Source organism: Dermacentor andersoni, chromosome 7, assembly GCF_023375885.2.
Source record: "Dermacentor andersoni chromosome 7, qqDerAnde1_hic_scaffold, whole genome shotgun sequence".
NCBI lineage: Eukaryota > Metazoa > Arthropoda > Arachnida > Ixodida > Ixodidae > Dermacentor > Dermacentor andersoni.
Window position 1 is genome coordinate 152,281,767 of NC_092820.1, and position 25,503 is coordinate 152,307,269.

At 44.6% G+C, this 25,503-nt stretch overlaps 1 protein-coding gene and 1 long non-coding RNA gene across 2 annotated transcripts in view; both read left to right on the forward strand.

The window, feature by feature from the left end:
• Positions 1-25,503, forward strand: part of LOC126533565 (uncharacterized) — a 63,433-nt gene that overhangs the window by 15,050 nt on the left and 22,880 nt on the right. The window lies entirely within an intron of this gene.
• LOC129385548 (uncharacterized) lies at positions 4,368-8,250 on the forward strand. Its single transcript, XR_011895852.1, has 2 exons — positions 4,368-4,611; positions 5,844-8,250. It is a non-coding gene; the product is annotated as an uncharacterized lncRNA (long non-coding RNA).

Genomic DNA, 25,503 nt, shown 5'->3' on the forward strand with positions numbered 1-25,503 from the left:
CAATGTAGTAAAAAGAGGAATTGCAATTACTTGTCTAAAGGGAGCTCTAAATAAATCTTGCATCCACAGGGTACGAAGCAACTTTAACAACCAGTTTACAAGGGTGCGCCTAGCCGGTTTCCCTTCTTTTTTGGTTTCTAGTGTCTGTGATAAGCTTCTTCAAAAGATCTGAGAGTTAAGGGAGGGCACTAACAAGGAAAAGCCAGTTGATAGGAAGATTAGTACAAGTGATTCCACATAGGCACAGGGTGTCCCACAACCTCAAGAAGGTTGCCCAAAGAACAATGTTAATCTTTTCTTCAGCGCGCCATGTAAATTGGTCAAGATATGCCCTACGCTGACAAAAGAAAAACCCGAGCCATGCTCAAAGAAACATGCAGCACAGTACACGGAATACAATAGAAATGTATATGAGATACCCCTAAGTTGCAACCAGGTTTATATTGGGCAGACGGGACGGTGTTACAATGAAAGGGCGCGAGAGCACAATCAGGCAGTAAATAACAATGCAGGGGGTCATCTGGCTTATCACTGTAAACGTCACAAATGCCCTCCGTATCTTCGCGACACCAAGTTTCTGGCACGGTCTAGAGATAGACTAGAAAGAGAGATATTAGAAGCGTCATTACAGACTGTGTACACAGTCTGTAAACCGCGTGCCGAAATTCAAACTTTTTTCAGCTTTAATCACTCCGACGACACATCTATTCTTGAAGTTTTATCAGAACGTCTCGGATCGTTTTGCACACTCAGTGAAAACTGTCGTGAATACACTAGTTCGCCAATTTGAAAACACGCAAAGCTCTGTGTTCAACGCTTTGTTCCGTTAACAAGTAAGAAAAACATCGTGCCATCTCTTGGATGACTAGAGAAATTTTGCAATTATCACGCCGCGTTAAAAGACTGAGATGTTCAAAACTCACTGATGACCCTGGTGCCATTGCTACATTCACATCTGCCAAAGAGGAACTAAATTTGAAAATGAATATGGCCAAAGATTTCTTCTTTCATTAAATTATGGGGTTTTACGTGCCAAAACCACTTTCTGATTATGAGGCACGCCGTAGTGGAGGACTCCGGAAATTTCGACCACCTGGGGTTCTTTAACGTGCACCTAAATCTAAGTACACGGGTGTTTTCGCATTTCGCCCCCATCGAAATGCGGCCGCCGTGGCCGGGATTCGATCCCGCGACTTCGTGCTCAGCAGCCCAACACCATAGCCACTGAGCAACCACGGCGGGTATTTCTTCTTTCATGTCGAGCTGCCAGGATTGCTAAGAAGTAATTTCTGGCGTTCTGTCATGCCTAATACTGGGTCTTCATCTTCATTGACTATCAATGATGAAATTGTAAACGATCCTGCACGCATCTCTAATGCATTCAATGAATATTTCCATTCTGTGTACACAAACGATTCTCATGTCTACACTGCTCTTGATAATGATTCAGATTTTTCTATTTCCGACATTGCAGTTAATGTTAACGGCGTCCTTAATTTCATGTTGAATTTAGACACAGAAAAGTGTAGTGGCTCTGATGGTATTCAGAATTCGTTTTTACTTCGCTATTCACAATGGACATCACGATATCTTGAAATTATATTCAATAAGTCTCTAGAAGCAGGAATCATTCCTTCATCATGGGAACTGGCCCTTTATACCCTTGTATAAAGCAGGTAACAGGACGCACGTAACGATTTACAGAATAATTCCCACTCGTACAAAATGCTGGAACACTTTATCCACAAACACATAATATATTTTCTTGAGTCGAACAACATTCTAACTAATGTTCAGTATGGCTTTAGACGTGGTTTCAGTACTACCACGCAGTTAACCGACTTCACACATGACATTGCTTATCACTTTGATCTCGGTAAGCAGACTGACACTATCTTCATTGATTTTTCTAAAGCTTTCAGTTCATTACATCATTCTCACCTCTTGCAAAAATTAAATGCGATACTAAAACATTCCCGTCTGACCGATCGGATTGCTAGTTTTCTTTCTAACCGGTCCCAATACGTCGACTTTATTTCTGCAAGGTCATCCATTCTTGAAGTAGGCTCCGGGGTTCCTCAAGGATCTGTCCTGGGTACTTTATTGTTTTTAATTCATGTCAATGCATGACCTCCCCAAAGAAGTTTCTTCCAGCATTCGTCTTTATGCTGACGATTGCGTCTTATACGGCGTGATAGATTCTGCGACTAGTCATAAGCGACTGAAGGATCCCTTTGTCTCTTCCGGTGCTTGGTGTGAAAAATGGAAAATGAAAATAATTTAAAAATAAATGGTTGTTTTTTCCTTCACAAAAAGAGCAGCACCTGTATTTGCGACATACTCCTTGAATGCATCATCTTTAACCAGGGTTCGAGAATACAAGTACCTTGGCGTAACATTTACTCACAATCTCTCATGGACTACACACATTGACCAAACATGTTCAAAAGCCCTAACACAAATTGGTACTATATGCAAAAGGCTCCAAAGGCTCTTAATGTATAAAACTCTTGTTCGCCTAGTTATCGATTATGCCGCCACAGTCTGATCACCCCATCCCCAAAATAACATAATCAAACTAGAAGCAGTTCAGAAAAAACCGTCCGCTTCATTTTTCACCGGTATGGCCGCTATTTTTCACCCTCGTCTGCCCTCTCTATGCTGAAACTAACATTGCTTTCAGTACGTCGTGATGTGGAATCATTAAAACTTTTGCACAACATAATTGACATGTCCTATCATACTTCAAACACAGTTTGCATGTCTTTCACCAAGCCTTCTTGCACGCGTAAATTCCACGAGCTTAATCTTAACCCCATTCTATGCCCGTACAAATACTTTCAAGTACAGCTTCTTTCCTCGCGCTATAGTAGAAGTATGGAATTCCTTACCTGGCTGCCTTCGTTCACTCCCGATAAGTGAATTCGAAAGTGCTCTCTATGAAAACCAGTATGTGTAACTATTGAAATTAGGTTTAGTTTATACTTTATGTGTATGCATTGCACTGTTTCGCTGCTTTTCATAATCGATGAAAACGATTTTCCAGTTCATTGACTGTCGCACAATTTTTTTAAGAGTCATTGTTGATTTCACTTTATTTTTTGTTTACCACTCTTTTTACCCACTCCTGCAATGGCCCTTCTACGTGGCTGCAGTATGCATAAATAAATAAATAAATAAATAAATAAATAAATAAATAAATAGTGATGACTGATGTGCGGCAGTAACAGCTTGTGGAAAATTGTGTTTTGAATCAAAGAAGGGTCGTGAATATCCCTCACTGCAAAGTGGCTTCGCCTTGTCTGATGAAAATTGCAGGGTCGCGCCGTCCTTGCGCTTGTACGTGGCGTTCGTGACGTGTTGACGACAATGACAATTCGACAGCCAGCTCCGTTCATGAGGCGAAATTCGGCAAGTACGATGATCGTTTGGCTCTGGCTTTGTATGACTTTGGAGACCTAATGCATATGCCTCGATCTCTATCGGATTATTTAAATAGGCTGATCATTCCATCGTTGATATTGTTCCGCGATTCGTCGTTTTCAAATATATGCGTGAGGTAGAAGCGGAATTCTTCACCCATTCCGTATTCATTGAAGTCGGCGACGATCTCCAGTTCCGATCATCATGCAGCGATTGCCTGGAGCTCGAAAAGGTGGAAGCGGTCTTCCTCAGGCCCATCGTCCGCTGATATGTTGAGCGTGGGAACGTCCGAGGCTTCCGATGTTGCGGTCATGATGCTGCACTGTGTAGGTTGTTGAAGTCTGCATGGGGTTTCACGGCGTTGCATTGAGGACAGACACCTTGGAAGATGTGACGGGGATAATCGATGGATCCGACAGGCGTTCATCCTGTCTACATGTGTGATCCGAGCAGGAGGGTCATATAGAAAAAAACATGATGGTGATGATGACGGTGAGCTTAATAAAACCACGCTCGCTTGCTTGCTCGCTTCCCATATTATGGCTTGTGCCCACTACGGGAGATCGGCCAAGAAGTCGGCGGTTAAACCGGCGTGTGGAAAGTCTTGTTCTTGTACCTTGGTAAAATGGCGCAACCCACTCTGGGGGATTTCGGCCTCCCGAACACTATCTTTATCCTTCGTCTCCCTCCACTTCCAGCCATGGTCCATCAACATATATATATATATATATATATATATATATATATATATATATATATATATATATATATATATATATATATATATATATTGTTTCTGTTCGGTGACCGTTCTTCACGAGCCAATCTATGTTATACAATGTTATCACTCAGTGCAAGACGCGCTGAACACTGTGCTCATGTGTACTACTACTACATGTGCTGTCCGGAGTACGCGGACCCGTTGCAACAACAGTCGAGTGAGATTGGCGGCATGTATGCGAGGTCCCGGCAGTGTGATACTACGCGATTAAGAGACACGCCTGCACCGCGAGACTCCTCTCCGATAAACGCCGCGAACGCGAAAAACAGAGATAAACGCAGAGGCGGAGGTAGTCGCTGTTCTCAGGTGTGCACGGCACAAGTATGGACGAATCAAGCGAGTGTTTCGAGATAAGGAACGGCAGTAACAACGGTCGCAGGACACATGTCAGCGCGTCGTCGACGATGGTGAGCTTGGTTTTTTACCACGGCAGAAATCCGTTGGAACGTCACATTCGATGTTTGGAACCGCGAACCCGATACGTTCGAAGTGACACATTTACTGCGGTTTTACTTTGCTTCACGTCAAGGCTAGCCATATGCGCACATGGATCAGGGGATGTTTGTAGGCACTGACTCAGCTGTGGGGGACCCGAGTCGCAGTGAAAGCTAAATAAAATAGGCTGGTAAACAGCTTGGCCTTCAGGACACACCCCTCTGCTCTGTAAACTCCCGTTGGTGATAAGGGGCTACGGCGGCATCTTGCACATCTTGATGCGCTTGCAAACTGCGCTCGGCAACAAGGCACACGTAGCTCACTGAAAACTTCAAAGCAGTAGCAGATACGTGACTCTGCGATTCATAATTAGCATGTTCATAATTACTCATGTAGGCATCAGTACATGTCTATAACACACTTCATTAAGTTAAAGACGACAACCCTCTTACTAGGTTCCCCTAGTATTGACACTTAGCGTCCGCAGCCACTCGAACCTCAAACGGCAACTAGAAAAGGGGGTTGTGTTCGAGTTGCCGCGTAACAGAATTATGTTTTTTCGTATATTCGAATTACAGTCCGATGCTAACTTGTCTGTAGATTGAGTGTATACTATATTCGTACTTTAGTAATTATCTGATGCAAGTTACTTTTAACGATGTCTTTAGTTCAATAACGCACTTGCGCTTGGGGGAGGGGCTTGAAGAATGAAGATCTATACGTTGCACTTGTGCATACGTGCGGGCGTGATGAACGTCGCTTGAGGTGGTGATGCTTGCGTGACATCGTCTAACATAAATTGGGGTGGTGGTACTTGTCTAACGTCCGCACATGCTTCGCAGTATAGCAGGGCATCCGGTTTCGGCGTCGGCGGCGTTGTCCGTGAGCGAAAATTTCTTATATATTTAGGTATATGTATATGCCACGCCTTGCTATATGACATCCGGTATATGCGGGTTATATTGCCACGCAGTTTTATTACTCAAGTTGCTTATACCTTAATTGCCTTGCATTCTTGACAAAATTATTCCTTGGAGTTATTCCGCCGCTAAGCATAGAAATGCTTACACATTTAATATCTACCGGTTGACAAGATGTACCAACCAAGCCAAACGAACACGCTGCTGTGTATTTGCTTGCGGGAACTAAACCCTACAGTTTGATTTGACTTTCTGTCGAAGATAAGACGAATTGCCCGATGCAGATGAAAGTGGCGGATAACCCAGCACCGGGTGTATCAGAACAGGCCCGAGACGTACGGGCAGGCGGTGACTACAGAAGGATCGAGTACATCGAACTGGCGACGGGCATTGCACGGGACAATGACAGCATCGTGTGGGACCCAAAGCCTTGCAGCTGCGTTGCCGACGGACCGAAGTGTCGCTCGTGCTTGGTAGCCGGGAAGAATGCCGTAAAGGTGAAGAGGGAGTCGTGGTCAGTGGAGAAGACTGTGATATTCGGCATAATCCTCGGCGCTTTCTTCATCTGGGCCGTCGTGTTCGGTATCTGTTTCAACGTGTTCAAGCTCTAAAGGGCTGTGTCATCGTTAGAACCTGTGTCACACCTTAGATTTTAAGTTTGGAAGGCTACATGTGCAAGCAGTTGATAGTTAAAGCGATATCACAATGGAACTCTGGCTGCCTGCCTCGCATTAGTGAACGTTTGGAGAACAGCCGCAAAGCAAACTGCGCGAAGTGTCGCCGTTGACTGCGGGGAGTAATTTAATACCAAATGTTGTTTTTAAGTTTCACTGCCGAAGTCATGAGCACTGTGCTGTGCAGGGTAACCAATGGATAGGATCACACAGGTTCTGCTCTCTTTGTTGAGTCCCTGCATTATTTTGTGTTCATGTACCGACGACTGCAAAACGTTTTGAAACATCAGGATTGCAAAAAGGTTAACCTTTGTGACACTTTCACTGTGCAGCATGGAAGTAGTACGTTGCAATGTGGTATCAGCACAGAGGATGTACACATTTCAACTTTTAGTTCTTGGGTCGATCCATCTACTGCGAGGAATTGATGTATTTTAGTGGGTCTAGTGGTTCTAAACACTTTATTGTAGTTGAGGGAAAACATGGCGAAGGCAGGAGATGGAAATACAAGACGATGAGCAAAGCGAGAACAAGGTGCAAGCAGGAGCAGAAAGCGAAGGTGTGTTGGCAGCGAGGGTGTGCTAAACACCTTCGCTCGTTGCCGCACCCACCCGCCTTACGCCCTCTCCCCTTTAAAAGAACCCCAACTATATATACTGTGGCGAGGAAAGCATATGTTGCCTTGAAGAAAACAAGTCCACTTGTCTAAATGTCGGTTCCTCCTTTCACGTTGTTCTCGTATTGCTCATTTTATTGCAGTTGGATGTACAATATGGTCCACTGTTAACGGGAACGCGTAGCTAACATGCTGCCATCGATTATCACTTTGATACGCCACGCAAGAGCACGGAATAATTTTTCGTGTATAAAATGCACATTTAAGATATTATATGTATTACTTCTTTTTCGTTAAGTGCTGTCTTTAACAGTGGACTGTAGTGCACATTTCGGGACTCCTGTATGGAGTCTGTATCTGGCAGCTTTTGCAACAGAACTGCCATTCGACTGTGAAATTGCAAAAACTTTTTTTTTGCCTTTCTGAATGTCTCAGAAATATCATATTTAGTCGGTTGCATACACTGCATTTTTTAGCGTAATATCAGGACGATAATTCAAAGCACTGGCGCTAATATCTGTTGTCGGTGTGTTGGAACCACGGCTTGTATAATGTAATAATTTTTTTCACTCGATTTTATTCCGCTCTTATTGTCCAGTGACTGTGACCGACCAACTCTGGTGGTAACATAGAGCGCCGCTCAAATCACTGACGAAGCGCGAAAAGTAAAATAATTGGAATAATATTGGTACACTATCCTAGCCCAAAATGTGTTGGAACGCTTTTCCCTTGTGTAGTGCTTCTTGACAGAAAAAAATGCAGTACTAGGGTTACCTTGACGTCCGCACAGAAAAGTACACACCTTCAGAATGCAATAACAAGGCCCATGCAATTTGGGTGAATACTTCATCACAAGATATCGCAACTGGTGCAATTTACCAGTTCCGTCTCGGTTTTCCCTTACCGCGTATACGTGCTGGCTAAAATTGTCTATTTTTCCACAAGCTTAGTTGAAGTTTTGTCCCATTTTGCATCCTTTTATTTGCACTATGTAACACGCTTGACTGCTCTGCTGTGGGAGACACTAATTTTGGCTATTTTCCATTACCGTACTTTGTATAGTGGAACCTGTGGCAAAGAACCAAGAGCACATTGTGCGATTTTTGTAATCTGTGATCGTTTGAGGTTGTGATATCTGCAATGTAAAAAGACATTATTTTCAAAGTTTGATCTATTCGGTTAGAAAATGGGAGGCCGTGAACACTTTTAAATCACAGTCTTTATCTTCAAGTATGTGAGTTGGCCCCTAGCTAAAAGGAAGCTTCAGTTACCTATATTGTATTGACGACGGAGCGCTGACTCAATGTGCTTATAGAATCATGACGACGACAAACGTGAAACTGGATGGGATGTTATAAATTTTTAAAAGTGATAATAAATTTTATCTGTTTCATAATATAATATGTGAATGTTAATTACACTATGTGTTGTGTGTGCTTGTGGAAATCGCATAAACCGTTGTAAGCAGTCTGAGAAATGTGAGTTTTATATACACAAATGGATAAAGCAGCCCATGATACTTTTTGAATTGTTGATGGCTCGATATGCAGCAGTCTAAAATGGCAAGTTTCTGCTGGAAATACAGCACACAATTCAGTTTGATACTTTCTGGTATCTGACTTATGCAGGTAAGATAGAACACGTGACCTATCGTTTTTGCATCCATTAGATAATAAAAGTACCCCATACAACTGAGCAATCTTACAACACTCACAATTCATACACATTATTTTGGGTGTCACCTTGATGCTTGTTCTCGCAACAATGCCTTGGTTAAAAAAACTGACAGTCACTTAAGTATCCCTACGTGGTTTGAACGCGAAAGCATTAGCACTTTTCTAAATTATCACCGTAAATTAAGGAAGGAAGGAGGGAGAAAAGAAGAAGGCAGGGAGGTTAAGCAGAATAACGTCCGGTTGGCTACCCTATACTGGGAGAATGGGAAAAGGAGGAATAAAGATGGTAGGGAACCGTAACTTAAAACTCCATCTTAATTCATCTTAATCTAACTGGTAGCAGCCTTAATCCACGTTTATCCACCTTAATCGATCTTAATCCACCTTAATCCACTTTACTGCACCATAATCCAATTTTGGGACTGGGCCAGTGCATCCGTCCGACGCAGATGCTGTCCACCGTGGCATTTCGCAGTGCAAGCCACAGCAGCGCCGGGGACGTGGCGTCATCACTTGGTTACGTGGGTTTTCTTGCTATCCGATGTTAACGCTGGACACTCGCCGGATTTCTCGCTTCATGGGGCATATCAGGCATTCATCTTAAATCTTCAGATCAACTTTCAGTGGAATGCCGCAATGGAATGCCAGCCGCAACATGATTTTTGGCAATGGTTATTTCTGCGACATTTTGGCGCATTTGCTGTGAAATGCTCCTAATGGCTGTGGTGAATGAACCAGCAGAAGAAAATAATTTTGAGTCCCCTACTGTACACATTAAATTCTTGTTGAGGCTTAATTCGACGAGTGATATGTGTGGCGGTATCTTTTTAACCTTATCACTGAACCCCTACAGTACCCATGCTTTCATATTTCCACCATATCCTTTCCCCTATTCCATACTGCTTCAAAGAATTTATCATGAAATGAGACGAGAAAGGTGACTTTTGTGCTTTCAACCATAACTGCCATTGCGCCTTCTTAGGCTGCAGCTGCTGGCTACATTTGTAGCAGTAGTGACGCTGTGAAACCGGTATGTTAAAAGCGTTTCAATTTCTTTGACATTTCATTGATTGCATTTTTTTGCTTTTTAAGTGGTTTCAAAGGATGCCTCTGGTTGTATTGGTGAACTGAAATATTGGGGGGGGGGGGGATGAATCTGTGAAAGCCTTGCTGGTATGCGTAATCTACCAGGCAACCGCCTGCTCCTAGAGCCACGTTCTATAACATGCCTGCAGCTTGGAGACATGTTACAAATATGACATGCTTGGAGCAGTGCTGAGACTGTATTGTGGGCCAATCACTTTCAGGAGTGTCACCTTTATTAGACAATGACTGGCTACGCCAGCGTGCAGGCCACTACAATGAAACATCGCATTGAGTCCTCTCCGTCAGGGAAAAATGAAAAGTGAGAACGTCCCTGAAAGTGATCATTCGTGAATACAGCCCATGGGAAAGACTCTCGTGGATAGTTTATGTGAGCGTGATCGCATGCATGAATTCATCCATTGCCAGTGGCTCGCTTCTACAGCTTGTGCAAAGGAGCCAATCGCAATCGAGGAATTCCATCCCGGTTGGGATCGATTGTGATCGAAAGTGCCCCGTGTGACGAGGATATAAGGAAGTAGACGAGGGAAATACATAACTAAATTGGCACAATAATTCGTATGATGTGTGCAGGGGTTCCATTGGGCATCACGAATATGAGCAACATGAAATAATTGCTGCTTCAATTTGAAACTCTAATTGTTGCATGCCCAGTTGGCCTTCGGTGATCGTCGCTTATTTTTGTAACTCCCTTTCATACCCCTTCTGTAACCATACCCGTCTCGTCTCTTATCCATCTGTATGTCTTAAAAAAGTTGCCAAGGTCAAGTGGAATGCTTGACTATTTATATAATGGTGTCATGGTACTTTTTGTAAAAGTGTTTAACTGCATCAGCCACGTAAACAAGCAGGCGCCAAATAAGGGCTAAAGTTCACATGCACATTATCTAGAAAGGTCGGTGCCAGCATTAACTGATAGAGTTAAGGTGTCGGCAGTCTTGTCAATCGTATCTGCGCCAAGATTTTGTAAGGATCCGTCTCTTTTGCAGTTGTCTTCACCCTTCATTCGTGGCTTACGTGCTACAGGGATTGGCTACTTAGCGTAGTAGATAAGAAAACAATCCACGGGAAAGTTTAGTTACACAGTACAGTCCCTGTGCATTTCACTTGAAGTAGTGTGGTTGCAAGCGTGCCTCCTGATTACTTTAGCCTCTTGTACAGGAGTTGGGGAAGGCTTTACGAGCCAACTTTTTTTCAGAAAGCCACCGAAATTTTCCGTACTTTCTTTATGGCTGATTCACTCTGATCACGTTTTAATATTGCAGACACAGCAGTTAATTTGAGTTTTCTGCAGTCCGTTACTCTGATTTTTTTCTTTATGTTCTTCAGGTTTTAGATAGCGCAAGGTAACAGAAACAGTCTGTATGAAACCTGGTATTTATTGCAAAAGAAATGAAGCATGCTGTTGTCCTCAATAGGAGGTGTTCTTGCTGGGTGCAACGAGGAAAGGAAATCGCGGCAGCAACGGCAGCAAAGCGTTTTAGTCGAGTCGTATCCTTGCGAGAGGGACCGCCAGAGGCTCTACGTCTTCCTTGCAATCGTCAGTACTAGGCTGAAGCTCCGAACATGACTCACTAGAGGATAGCAATAGGGGCTTGTTGGTACGGCATATCTTATTTTGTTATAGCGCAAGCTAGACAAGGACAACAGAAGGCACATCTGACACACACAAGCGCTGTGTGTGTCAGATGTGCCTTCTGTTGTCCTTGTCTAGCTTGCGCTATGACAAAATAAGACTCACTAGAATTTTCCAGGTCTAATTGTTTCTCGAGGTCAAGAACTGTCCAGTAACAACACAATTCTGGCATTGAAAAAGACGGCCGTTGTCGCCGGAGCCGCCTTACTATGCGCTATGATTTTTAAAACCCAGGAAAGCCAGACTTCCGTTGAGATTTTTTTTTTTTTGCCAACCGCGCCCTCAAACTATCTATTGCAGCTGCCTCCCACGCCCTGGCCCCCCTTAATCTACTTTTTGCATGCCATCCACCATTGGACATTCTGCATACACTCCACGAGAAACAAAGCACTACCATAGTATATAATAGGTATTGATGTTTCCTTATGACTCCTATTACCGTTTTCGCAGAGCACTTCGTTCTAGAGAAACGAGATGGCGCTTTCGGCGGCGCGCCGCACGTTGCCTCACCGACAGCGCACGTATACGAAACCACTACCGCTTCCACCTTGCTTCTGTGCGATTAGCTGTCGAAAATGCAGCTTCGCTAAAGCACTGTGCTCCATTCATGATGGATTGAATCATGTGGACTGGAGACGTGTGCAATAGTTGGCTGAAGAAATAGTGACCTGTCATTTAAGGAATGGAATGAATCTGTGTGGCCGAGTTCGCGGAGCGCTGCTGCAATTGTCCGTACGTGTTACCGGCACTTCGAGATGTACGGCTTTACTTGAGGATACAGAAATTTGCTCATCCGTTAATTGTATTATATTGGTTAATTGTATTGCTAACCTTCAATAAAACTGCTTCAGCCTCCGAAAGTCGGCAAGAGTGAGCACCGCTCGTTGAAGGCGGTCCACTGTTTCGGTCCACTGTTTCGCTATAGGTCGCGAAACCTCTCGTGCCATTCTGCATGACGAAGCCTTGTATGATGCGGCGATAAACGAATACAGGCGTATATTGACACATGTACTTATCTTTATCGGGCGACCACGTTTCGCCGCTTAACAAATGTAATCGCACAGCGAGGGACGCGCCTGCATGATCCGACGTTTCTGGAAAGTTATCGATGCTTCTACCCGGCTGTCTGTTTCGCCGAACCGTGTGTTATCTGATTTCATCGCGTAACGCGAATGGTGTAGAACTTTGTGGAAGGCACGCGGGTCCGAACGATTAGTCTGGACCATTCGACGACTGCTCTATAAAAGCCGACGCGCTTGACCCGCTGATTAGATTTCCGACGATCGCCGACCGTGTTCGCCGCTATCGTTGTGCTATAAGTGTAGCCTGTTTTGTGGGCACAGGCTCGCCCAATAAAAGCTAGTTTTGTATTCCACCGTACTGCTTCTTTCTTCACCGTCACTACCACGTGACAATATCTTTCAAAGGTTGCTTGGAGGCGCTTGAGTAGCGGCGCGCGACCGTGTCTATTTCACATTTCGCGTATTTCGCGGGCTTTTTTTTTACGACTGTCGCTACTATGCAGTCGGCACGATTTCTCTAGAGCTCTTGTTTTCTTTTAAAACTTCGTCTATGTTTACTGGGGCACCCGGTATACAAGCTGACGTAGCTACCTTCGCCGATGAAAGTGTTAAAGAAAAAAATTCATTCAGTGAACCAACGTATGTGCCTTTATGGTCTTTATGGAGTTGCCACGACCGTTCTAACGTGCCGTGAACCGCGTTGAACCAGTGGTGATGTCTAGACGACCGAAAAAGGGAACAAGTGAAGAGAAAAATAAGTAAAGAAAAGAACAATAGGAAGTAACCACAACTTCGAATGAGAATGTCAAAGTAACAGAATGAATGTTTGGTGAGTGCGCAGGCTTTAACCTACATCCTCTTTAGCGTATGTTGAAGTGACTGTCATCTTTTTGATGACGCTTTTCTTGATCCCGGCCAAGACAATCGCATTTCGATGGGGGCGGCTTGCTTCGACCGCGTGACGTCCTGTACAAACAGCCCTTGAATAGCAACAATTTCTGCGCTGCATGCTTTGCCGGACGCCGTGACAAATGAAAGCCAGCGTACAGAGATTCCTTGTGTTCTATTACTCGCTAGCGTCACCGCTACCTTTTTACGCAGCCGATGAGAATAAGCTCGGCATGCTACGACACTATAACGACACGGACACGCAGTCGGTGATCCTGTGCCGGCCATCGTGGATCACCTTGCGCGCCACCTATACTCCGTGCGCATTGCGCACAAAGGCGTCTACCAGACCCACCGAACACAAATGCGTAATCATCGCCCATATACACGCTTCTGATGGCGCCAACTGTCATGTTTTCGAGAATATCTGGTCTCATTTTGAATTGGTGCAACCATTTTTCCTTGCAAAGAAAGACGACAAAACGTGGCGATGGTTGGCTTGCTACGGCCAAGACAATCGCATTTCGATGGGGGCGGCTTGCTTCGACCGCGTGACGTCTGTACAAAAGCCCTTGAATAGTAACAACTTCTGCACTGCATGCCTTGTCGGACGCCGTGACAAATGAAAGCCAGCGTTCAGAAATTCCTTGTGTTCTTTAACTCGCGGAATCTGTTTTCTTTTTCTTTAATGACGGGTTTTCAAGTGATCCATTACGTCTGCTAAAGACACCTGCTTTGCAAAAAGCTAGCGTCACCGCTACCTTTTTCCGCAGCCGATGAGAATAAGCTCGGCGTGCTACGACACTATAACGACACGGACACGCAGTCGGTGATCCTGTGCCGGCCATCATGGATAAAGTCCCTTGATAATTTGAAAGTAGCGACACTCTTTGAACTTTGCCGCCGCCGCGCGACCTCCTCGCCTCCTCCTCGCCCCTTGCGCGTTCCCCCGCGGCAACCAGTTTTGCCCCCATTTTTCTGCACGACGATTGGTCTCCCTGTCGTTGCCCTTGGAAACACGCGGATCTTGAGTTTTGCTTGTATTTTTCTTTTTCGTTCGCGCCATTTTCCTCCTGAGCACGGCTGGCTCGGCGCTTTAGCTCGGCGTAGTGAACGTTGTACTTTCACTTTAATTCACCCTAATCCACCATGATTTTCCTTAATGCACCTTAATTCACCTTAATCCTTCTTAATCCACCCTTATCCGTCTTCATGGACTTTAATCCACCCTAATCCACTATAACCGTCCTAATGCAGCTCAACGCACCTTCATCCACCTTAATTCACCTTCATCGACCTTAATCCAACCTAGTTCTCCTTTATGCACCTTAATCCACCTTCATTCACCCTAATGCACCTTCATCGACTTTAATCCACCTTAATCCTTCTTAATGCACCCGAATTCATCTTAATCCGATCACCAATCAATCATTACTTTGCTAATCATTCATCATCTCTTATACGCGGCTGCACATGCTTTGGTTCGCTTCCCGCCTTCCTTCGGTCACGTGATATTTTCTTTAGTTCACAACGGGACCTTGAAACAAAGGTCTAAGGCTTTCGCTTAATAAACCACACACAAAGGGATGTGTCACAAGCAATACTAGATCAGACGGACGAAGCAAAGCATCTGATCATGTGGCAGAAAAATTGTCTGGAGTATAGAACTCGCCTCAAAGCTCCCTTTACATCGGTATACCCCGTTCATACGGCGTTAAGAAAAAACCAACCTGCTCATAAACGTTGCCTCCAGCATTATCGATGCTGTTATTGGGATTTCTCAAAATTTTCAACCGCACTGGGGCGCGCAACTGGCCCAAAATAACACGCCTCCATAGAATCCTGCGGCCCGTCCGCGGGAGCCCAGGAGGAAAAGCGCGCCGTGCGCAGCCGGTGGGCGAGGAGAATCGAGGAGGAAAGCACCGTGAGGAGGAGAGTGTCGCTACTTTCAAATTATCAAGGGGTTTTAATCATGGATCACCTTGCGCGCCACCTATACTCCGTGCGCATTGTGCACAAAGGCGTCTACGAGACCCACCGAACACAAATGCGTAATCAACGCCCATATATACGCTTCTTATGGCGCCAACTGTCATGTTTTCGAGAATATCTGGTCTCATCTAGAATTGGTGGAACCATTTTTCCTTGCTAACAAAGACGACAAAACATGGCGATGGCTGGCTTGCTACGGCAGCTGGAGCATCGGTCGAAGTGAAACAGGCCTGCTGCTTGCATGCACGCGTAAACAAACAAATACGGCCATGCTGCGTGCTCAAATTACACTATTCAGCCAACTGACATTCATGAATTTTTGGTTCTTCGCCCAAGAAAGCGTTTACAGGATGCGCGATGCCGTACTTCTCTTCGACCTCGCTAACGTCAACACAGCAATCGCATGCAGTTTTAAAAAGAATGCCACTTTTAGCAGCGACCGCAGCTTCTGCATGTGGTAGAGAGCGAACTTTTTTAAGTAATGGGCGTAGCGTAGTAGAGGAAAGGTACCTGTGCAAGGCGGAGGTCCGAAAAAACGAAAGAAAAAGCGTCGCGATGGCAGTTGAACAGCCTTATGGCAACCTGTCGAAACGTCGTCCGCAAATCACGCTTTTGAGTTTATCAATGGTAGCGTGTCTGCCTCACACACGTTAACTGTGGGTTCGACTGCCAATGTTAACATTTCTGCATTTTCTATGTTGAATGCCATAAACGTTATAAGTATTCCATTTCACTACATTCTTTCGAACTGGACGTGCTGGAACCAGCTCCAGTTCAGCAATGCAGGTGGCAGCGCTCGCTTTTTCCGCCGACCGCTGCAAATAACTCTTACGAGCGTAATATAGAGACAATTGTAAAGTACGTATTAGCTATTTACCTGTAATGAGGCTATTACGAAACCAAAATAACACCGCAAACAGCTACTTCATTGGAAGTGTGTACATTTATATAGGCTCGCCGCAACGCGGCCAATCGCGTTGCTGGGAAGGTGTGTTAGCACCCCATCGCCGCTAACAAACCTGCGCTCGTTGAAAAGAAAAGTGAAAACGTGCCTGAAACTGATCATTCGTGTATACAGCCCCTGTGAAACACTCTCGTGGATAGTTTATGTGAGCGTGGCCGTATGTATGAATTCCTCCATTGCGAGTGGCTCCCTTCCACAGCTTGTGCAAAGGAACCAATCGCGGTCGAGGAATTCTATCCTGGTTGGGCTCGACTGTGATCGAGACCGCCCCGTGTGACTAGGGTATAAGGAAGTAGACGAGAGAAACTGTCATCCACATAACTAAATTGGCACAGCAATTCATATGATGTGTTATGTGCAGGGATTCCATCGGGCACCCCGAATATGAACAACATGAAATAATTGCTGTTTCAATCTGAAACTACAATTTTTGTATGCCTAGTTTGCCTTCGATGATCACCGGTTATATTTGTAGCCCCCCTTCATACTCCGTCTGTACCCATAACCGTCTCGTCTCTTATCCATCTGTAGCCCTTAAAAAGCTTGCCAAGATCAAGTGGAACTTAGTTATATAGATTTAATGGTGTCACTGTGCTTTTTGTAAAAGTGTTTAACTTCAGCAGCCACAGAAACAACCAGGCGCCAAATAAGGGCTAATGTTCACATGCACATTACCTAGAAAGGTCGGCGCCAGCGTGAACTGATACAGTTAAGGCGTTGGGAATCTTCTAAAGCGGATCTGCACCAAGATTTTTTAAGGATCCGTCTCTTTCGCAGTTGTCTTCACCCTTAATTCGTGGCTTACGTGCTACAGGGTTTGGTTACTCAGCGTAGTAGATAAGAAAACAATCCACGGGAAAGTTTAGTTACACAGTACAGTCCCTGTGCATTTCACTTGAAGTACTCCGGTTGCAAGCATGGCTCCTGAGTTCTTTAGCCTCTTGTACAGGAGTTGGGGAAGGCTTTACGTGCTAACTTTTTTTCAGAAAGCCACCAAACTTTTCCCAACTTTCTTTATGGCTGATTCACTGTGATCACGTTTTAATATTGCATTATGAGCAGTTAATTTGAGTTTTCTGCAGTTCCTTACTGTGATTTCTTTCTTCGTGTTTTTCAGGTTTTACCTAGGCAAGGTTACAGGAACAGTCTATATGAAACCTGGTATTTATTGAAACAGAAGTCAAACATGCTCTTGTCCTTAATGGGACGTGTCCTTGCTGGGTTCAGCTAGGGAAAGAAATCCCAGAGGCACCGGCAACAAAGCGTTTTAATCGAGTTGCGTGCATGTGAGAGAGAAAGAGGCTCTGCATCTTCCTTACAATCGTCAGTACTAAGCTGAAGCTCGGAACGTGACTCACTAGAATTTTCCAGATCTTATTTTTTTTCAAGGTGAAGAAATGTCCAGCAACAACAAAATTCTGGCCTCATGCGCCACCATTTGTAAAACCTAGAGGAGGCAGACTTTTGTTGCGTTTTTTTTTTTGCCATCCGCGCTCTCAAACTATATATTGCAGCTACCTCCCCCGCCCCTCTTAATGTATTTCTTGCATACCATCTACCCTTGGATATTTTGCAGACATTCCACGAGAAACAAGGCAGCACCATAGGATATAATAGGTATTGATGCCTCCTCATGACTCCTATTCACACTTTTCGCAGACCACTTTGTTCTAGAGAAACGAGATGGCGCTTTCGGAGGCGCACCACACGTTGCCTCACCGACAGTTCACGAATACGAAATAAATACCGCTTCCACCTTGCTTCTGTGCGATGAGCCGTCGAAATCGCAACCGAGTTTTCACTAATGCACTCTGTTGCAATCCTGATGGATGGAGTCATGTAGACTGAAGACTGTGCATAGTTGGCTGGAAAAATAGGTACTGTCATATTAAGGAATGGAATGAATCTATGTGGCCAAGTTCGCGGAGCTCTGCTGCAACTGTCCCTAGGTGTTATTGGCACTTGCAGATGTACGGCTTTCCTCGATGATACATAAATTTGCTCATCCGCCAGCGTCGTATCGAGAGCCTTCAAAAAAACTGCTTCAGCTCTCGAACGTCAGCGAGAGTGAGCACCACTCGTTAAACAATGGCAAAGGGAATAGCGCTGCTGTCGGTCACAGTAAGTTTCGCACACAGTATCAACGCACATCTACCCCAACTGGCATGGAAACTTACGCGCACTCTATGGCCAACGTGTGAATGAGTGAATCGGCGCACACTTGAATATATGTGCACCATACACGTACAATAAAGGACGGACTACACTGATAGCGCACGAATGGTCGAAGCTGAATGTTTCGTGACGGTCCACAAGAGTAAGCGTGTCAGCAGCGATAATACATCTTTGTTACAAGGCATTACAAGGCACAACAAAGCTACGTTTCAAGCCTTACGCGCAGCAAGAACAAATCTATCGGAAGTGAGCACACCCGTGAGCAAGTAGGTAGAAAATACTCAAATAGGGACCAAGGAAGACAGAAATGTGACAATCCACTGCTTGAAAATGTTTGCCAAATAAAGAATCAAGAGCAAAACACGCTAATCCTGACTCAATTCATGAGTGGAATGCTCGGATAGCTTGAAATACACGTTTAGCCTCGCTTTTAGAACAAGCACAATATGTGCTGCTTGCGCCGTTTGGACATTGCTTAATCAGCTCCAAGCGCATTTGCATTTTCTCCGAAGGTGTGGCCAAAGCTTGCTTTCATCCACCAAGTCACCATGTACGATATCTCCCAAAGCACATCTCCATAGCTCGTTGCGACGTCCTCAATTTAAGTAGAACCTTTTTCGTATTCCTCCAGGTTTCTGCCCCGTAGGTCAGTACTGGTAAGGCACAGCTGTTATATACTTTTCTTTTGAGGGATAATGGTAACCTGTTGTTCATGATCTGAGAATGCCTGTCAAATGCACCCCAGCGCCTATTCTTATTCTGATTATTTCAGTCTAATGGTCCGGATCTGTGGTCACTATCTGCCCTAAGTAGATGAGACTCAACCCTAAACCCCCGTAAGTATACAAATGTGATTGACACTGGCATCACCAATGTCAGCAGCAGGCAAGACTGTGAATGGGGCAGTATTTTTAACTATATGATAGTATCCTCATCAGCCTATTTTAAGTCCACTGCAGGACAACTATCTCTGCCAGGTATGTCGAATTATATCTGGCGTGCGTCAACCCAGGTGATCTCGTGCCTGCAGTGCCCCTGATCTTAGATCTCATTCCAATCTTCTGCTGCCCTCAATTGCATTTCTCTTCCCTTGGTAACCATTTGGTTAAATCACTGAAGAGGCCATCACTTATATCTACTGTACCCATCATGTGATCTGCCCGGCTCCAATTGTCCTCATCTCACGTGTTAATCTCAAATCCACATAGCTCTTTTTTATGTCAGACTTATAGCTGCCATTGTCTGATCTACTACTCATTGTGCGAGCCCTCGCCTTCATTTGTCACCCTGCAAGTATATAACAGGTAACTGTTGGCACAATACAGTGATATTTGTTTTCACGAACTATTCGAAAGCTCTAATTCAAGGCTTGAATGCGTCATGTAAATGTACCCCTACCATTATATGGGTGGACTTGTTCCATTTGGTTCTGCAATATAACTTGTGAATTGCCAAAAATTTTCTACGCTTTAACTGAAGGCTCTCACACTGCCCAAACCGTAGCGTTTGCGCATAATATGACTTGCTGCAGCAGTGAACGCTGCGGTTTTTGGCATCGTTATCACGCAGGCGACAAAAATGATAGTACATGTCTCTTGCATCTAACTAATGCCTGGAAGTCGCACAATAGTACATGCACACACTCTTGTACGCCTTAAAAGGGCCCCGAAACACTTTTCTAACTAATCATAGTATGACCTCACTATTGAAGGCCGTATACTTGGGGAAGTTTTGTCCCTCGAGGTAGATGCTAACGACCACTTCTCCGAAATAGATTGTAAAGAATTATAGCCACATGACCTCGTTTCCTCATGAACTAGCAAAAGAAGAACGGATCGACGCCGGAGCCAGAGCCACTGAATTTTTGAAAGTGCAGTCGAAATTCGACCCATACTTCATCCTCAAGTTCCTGACACTCGCGTTTTCGCAATTCGAAGCAGTGAGCACTGCGTTGCAGGAAGTAGCGCTGAGATTTGATCAAGCAGAAGAAATGGTCAAGGCCCTCAGGGAGTCTTAGCAGACTAGGAAAGGGAGGATTTTGCCAATTTTGGAAAGATACACACGCAGAGGCGCGAGAACTGGAACTTAATATCATTGAGAAGAAGCTCCTGTGCCAAGGCAAATGAATTTAATATAACGATTCTTGATATTTTCTCTTTGGGAGCCTCTTCTTTGGGAAGTTGTCATAAGAATATTGGTGCAGCTTTTGTGGGGTATACCTGTGATTGAATCAGGACGATTTCCTTGTTAAATTTATTAGATTTATCTAACATAATTCCTTTAGCCATTCAAAATTTCTCGATAGTGATTCTTTCCAGACTGCGATAATCTTTTTCTGAAATCACTCTATTCTTAGCCAGTCCTTCAAAGTGGGTGTGAGCCACTCTCGAAGGAAAGCAAATCAAAGCAAAGGCAAAGGAAGACTCCACGATGGCACGACGACGGATCTGTACCTCAAGTATTTTCTTGGGCCGAGGACATGTACCGCCAGTGGTTCAACGACGTGTTGGACACACTAGATTCCTCGCTAGACGACAAGTGTCCATCAAAAATGCGGCAGCACATGACACTAATTGAGCAGCATTTGACTGGGAATAGTGACAGCACGCGCCATCAACCAAAAAGTTCACGGAGCACGCGGTATCAGAAAACGTCCAATTTCCGAACTGTCCGCAATAGTAGTCAGTAAAACTGAGCATCACAATGCTGTTCTCATGTACTGGTAGAAGCTGCAAATACGAATACTAGTCTGCGTAGCGAAGCTGCTCGGAAATTGGACGTTTTCTGAGATCCCGTCGTCCGTAAACTTTTTTTGGTTGAATGTATTTGTTGAAGTTCTTCGGGCTTCATCTTGAATTTTAACGGCTCAACGTTCACCGTAGTATGCTCGTAGATGTAACAAGGCAGCTCAGCAGACCCTTGAAAACATTTCACAATGCCGTAGAAATGATTTCAGGCTATAACTGTGAGTAGCTGCGAGATCTTTTGCCCGAGGTTGCTAAGGTTGTCAAAATTGCTTTGACTATCCTAGTGACGTCATGGACACCTGAGAGGTCGTTTCCATGGCTCCGTCGCGTCAAATCGTACCTGAGGTCAACAATGGGACAATCGCAGTTAAACCACATAGTTCTCCATGGGCACAAAGAGTTCGCCCGCAAAGTAACGCGGGCGAACGCGACGTCATAGACGACGTCACAGGCGACTTAGACGACTCTGCGACGTCATAGACGACTTTATTCAGAGATCAACTGATCGTAGAAGCACGCTCTCAATTATGCGGTAGCCTTTGGATAAAAGAACAGTGAACTTCATCACAGTATAGGGTGCCTGCTTTATTCAAGATGTCACAGCTCCTGACCTTAAGTTACCTCCTCTCATAAAACCTGCATTTTGCCGCTCCGTTATTGAAACCTTTACCCTTTGAGTTTTGTTCTTGTCCTTTAGTTTTTTATCGAGTCGGTACTTCGATGACATTTTTGAATGGCGGAGAGCTTATGACCTGTCTTTAGAGTTTATATAGTTAGCTTATTGTGGAAATCCCGTTCTGCCTGGGCTACAAGAAAGTAGAAAGAACCATATAAACAAGCTCATGTAGCTGCCCTCGTTGACGAAAAAAATCACTTGGTGATCCAGCGTATCTGTCCTAATGGTCTTTATAGACTTGCCACTAACGTGCCATTAACCAAGCAGAAAGAGTGGTGATGTCTAGGTGACCGGAAAGAAAGAATAAGAAATAAGTTTCTTAGGCACGAATAGTTGAAAAACCCTTTTTAATTTTTCTATTGGCTAGCGTATTCTGGAAATGTTTGTATTGTCCAGTGGTTCTTGCAAACGAAGGGTTTGTAATAAGTTTGTAATATTTGAACTTTTAACTTATTGAGGGAATTTTCGTATTGCCCACTGTTTTCTCCCACTTTTTCAGTTTCCGTTTTCAAACACTTATTTAGTAGTAGATTGAAAACTGTGCGGTCATTCTTTTTAGAATATTCCCTAGGCTTTAGAAACAAATAATGCTCATGTATGCATAAATTGCTTCTCCACTGTGTATATCTCTTGCCAAAGAGCATGCAAGAAGGGGGGGGGGGGAGGACGATAAAAGAAATGGTAGGCGATCCTAATCTTTGACTTAAGTGTGTCTTAGTGGCACTCGCACCTCGGCGTTGGTGTTCCTTCGGTTAAGTTTAGGCGAACGCAACGCATGAACCGAACTCGCAGGCAGCAGTTTTTCATTGATTAGCGGGTAAATAACAGGCCACCTTCTTGTGCGTGACGTCAATACTTCCATTTTCCACTTTCGGTTTTCCATGAAATTCGGCAAGCTCGCGCTCACGTGGCGGATCTCTAAGGTATACGATGCTGAGCGGTGGTGTGCGGTAATCAGTGATTTCTAATTAATCCAGTTATTCCAGACACTTTGTTAACTCTCCTTGTAAACTGATGCTCTGATATTATATCTCTAATGGAACCAATGAATCTTGTACTGTAATGTTTTTTCTGTATTGCTGACCTCTTTTGAATTTTATTGCCGGTGGTCTCACTGATCTATTATTAATTTTAATTATTCCAGAGACTTGAGTAACTCAACTTGTAACTAAACTTATGCTCTGATATTATGTCTTTAATAAAACCCATGAATTTGGCACTGTACTATATTTTTATGTTTTCTGATTTATTTCGAATTTCCTACGCGGTCATCTCAGGAGGTGAACCGGAAGCGCTGCGAATGAAACAAGGGTGTCACTCGATGCTCGTGCCACTAAAAGAGAGGGTGCGAATTCCGATGTGTACATTACATGCACACAGACACGTGCGCATTGGGAGCAATGTACACGTGTCTTAGGACGTTTTCAGGAGTATGAATACGCATGCGAGAACTGGAAATAAATCTGTTGTTCAAAGTTAGCGCTGTGTGTTTACCTAATTTGCCTTTCCGTGCTCCACTCATTCTGCCTGGGATGCAAGAAAGTAGAAGGAACCATATGCCGCGGTTGTCCCAGTTAAACTGGACCAAAATGTAAAGAAGACCCCAAGATCTATAGAAAAATTGTACCGACTGCATAGTAGCCGTTGGTCGTGCGTTCTTAGAGCCATGATTTTTCATCTCGAAGTACTGATTTAATAAACGTTTTAATTATTCATCTCCTTGATTATTGATTGAATCGCAAACATATCAATTACAAAGCTGTAGGGCACCTGAAATAACCTCCGAATCAAGCATTTATTTCGCGCTCATCTTTGCTTCCTTGGTTTTTCAGAGAAAAGAAAAAGCGAGCGACACATCCAAAATACGAAATACGAAATAGATACGCGCTCGCGCGCCACTGCTCAAGCGCTCCCAAGCGAATGGACGCGTATACATGGCTTTACTAGCTGCGGCAGTGGCAGCTCTATACAGGGCTTCACGCTATGTGATGGTAGCGGCATCATGGGAACACGCCGCTGACGCATTGACAAGCGTAGTGGAGCAGTACGGGGGGGGGGGTATCGAAGCCGAGAAACAATGACGGCGCACTTCGGACTGTAAGTTTGCGCACTCATCTTGTTCTGTAGGTAGGCGCGCCCGGAACGTGTGTTCCTTTTGTTCCCTTTAGCAATAGGAACAAACCTTGCGCTGGCTATGTCCATCTAACGCGCTTTGGTGGATCTCTACGGCCAGCATATGCTGTTGTCTATTACGCAAATCATTTTGGCTGGACGTGTCAGTGCGTAGGTAATAACGGGAGATCTCAACAATACCGCGCCAGTGACCTGCTCTTCAAGAAGAAAGTCATGGGCTTCACGAATGATCCTGACTATGGGGGCGATGCACGGACGTTTTATTGACAAGAAAAGAGGAGGGGAGTTCGGAGAACGGTGGTCGGATTCTTATTCCGGAATTCCGTTGGCTAAGGCCGCCGCCTTGGCTCTTTCTACGAGCGCTTGCTTGTCCTCGAGGATTGAGCTGGACAAGGCTGCCATGTATCCTTCCCACTTTGGCTGTTGTATAGTGTTTAATGCTCTATTTGCCTGGCAGGCCCGTACCAAATGGTACAAATCTACTCCCGCACAATTTACACTCGGCTGAAAAGGATTGTGGATCGATAGCGTGTAGCGACAAGAGGAAAGCAGCCAAGCTATTCCGGATGTGGCATCGTGGAGGACGCCCTAGAACATCAAGAATGCTTACAACCTACGAAGTCCAAAACGGATGTTTTGGCATTCTGTGCTGCTAATGCTCCCGGTAGTGTGCGCGACGCCAGTGCGCAGGCAGGAAGCTGAAGGTCATCAGTGTGGATTATATATATATATATATATATATATATATATATATATATATATATATATATATATACACATATAAAAGCTGATATGCACCCGTACCATGTACGTTTTCATCAAAAACTTGAAGACCAAGATTTTGAAAACAGACTTCACTTTGCCGATTGCATTTTCACGAAATGTGAAGAACCGAACTTTCTCACTCGCGTGCTTTGGGCGGATGAGGCTAATTTCTTTAGAAACGCAGAAGTTATCTTTCACAAGGCGCACTACTGGAGTGATATCAAGGTATCCACACCAGCTGGCACAAACACGACACCAATACCAGTGGTCATTTGGTGTGTGGTGCGGTTTTTTGACAACACACTAACGACGCAATGCTACGTCAACGACATCCTCGAAGGCCCCAAGAACGACGTGTAATGCGACGTTCCACTTGCGCACATTCGGAACGTCTGCTTTCGACACGATGGTGCTCCTGAGCATGCAAGTGGTCCATCTCAAGCGTGTCTTCACAAGCTTTTTCCTACACAGTGGATTGGCCGGCACGGACCTGTACCGTGACCTGCAAGGTCGCTGGACATGACAACGCTAGACTTCTTGTGGGGCTACGTAAGCTTCTAAACTACCACACCGGACGCCCTAAAGACCAAACAAGCAGAGTCTGCGGTGAGATTCCAACGTCGTTGGTCAAAGCTCGAACAGCACAAGTGTTGGGAAGAAGCAAGCACTGTATTGCTTCAGAAGGTGACGTGTTTGAGCATGTGCCATCATTGGCAGTAGAAAATAACCGCTCAAAACTGGTGTAAAACGTGACCGTTTAACGCACCTTCATGATGTAACCCTATCCTCACATAAAGAAAGCTTGCGACAAAGATGTAAATAGGTAAAAAACTGCTTTGTTTTTCCTCTTTTCGGGAGTTCGAGACAGAAAGGGTA